The following is a 1104-nucleotide window of genomic DNA, read 5'->3' on the forward strand; positions in this document are numbered from 1 at the left end:
GGATCGCGGGGAAGGCACCCTCCCGTAAAGAAGCGTTTATAATTCCCTGGAGCCAGGCTCGTGTACCCTCCCGAGCCGCCAGTACCAGCCAGGAGGGACACGGATCCAATAAACATGTGGTTGCATTCAGCCTCCCCAGGATCCTGTCCACATCCTCGGGAGCCACAGAGTCAAACTCCTCCCATATAATCGTCTCAAGGCCTGCTCCCTCCACCTCCCCCGGGGCCACCCAGTCGGAGTCCAACCCCTCCCGGATCCGAGCGACTTTATCATTCAGATATTGTGCAAAATCCTCAGCCCTCCCCACCAGGGGGTCCTCCCCCCCTCAGTTGAAGGAGGGAGCGGGTCACCCTGAAGAGGGTGGCTGGGCGGTTATCTGATGACGCAATGAGGGTGGAGTAGTAATTAGACCTCGCCACCCTCATTGCCACAAGGTAGGATCTAACATGTATCCTTACCTGTGTTCGGTCGGGTTCGGTTCGGGTAGTCCTCCAACTGCTCTCTAGGCATCTTTTCCGGCGTTTCATCTCTCTCAGCTCCTCGGTGAACCGAGGAGCTAATTGAGATCTACGTCGGGTCAGAGGCCGCAACGGCACGACTCGGTCCAGTGCTGCGGCTGCGGCCACATCCCAGGCCGCAGCCTGATCTTCCGCCGAGTCGTGACCTAGATCCTCCGGATATGGCCCAAGCTCCGTCAGAAACCTCTCCGGGTCCATCAGGCGCCTGGGACGGAACCATCTAGGCGGTGACTTTAAAGTAATGAGTGACTTTAAAGTAATGAGCCAGAATATGATTGGTTCAGTTATTCCGCTCCTCTTAATTTTGAAACACCCTTCCCAGACACTAAGATCATTGGTACTCAGCCTGATGGCTCTACAATGTTGAGAAAAAAGTTTTTGCCCAGGATGTTAGACTTCATACTATTTTTAGTCAACTTTTGTTGATCCTTTTATCCTATAATCATGTAGTTTATAATATTTTAAATCTTATGAAATTTTTCAAAAGAGAGTGAGGGAGGAAGAGAGGGTTAAAGTCACATTTGGTGCAAATTCTGATTATATATGAAAATATCTCTTGTGACAGCTAGGAATATGTATCTCACTA

Source organism: Protobothrops mucrosquamatus, unplaced genomic scaffold, assembly GCF_001527695.2.
Source record: "Protobothrops mucrosquamatus isolate PMUCROS unplaced genomic scaffold, P.Mucros_1.0 scaffold2038, whole genome shotgun sequence".
In the NCBI taxonomy this organism is placed as follows: domain Eukaryota; kingdom Metazoa; phylum Chordata; class Lepidosauria; order Squamata; family Viperidae; genus Protobothrops; species Protobothrops mucrosquamatus.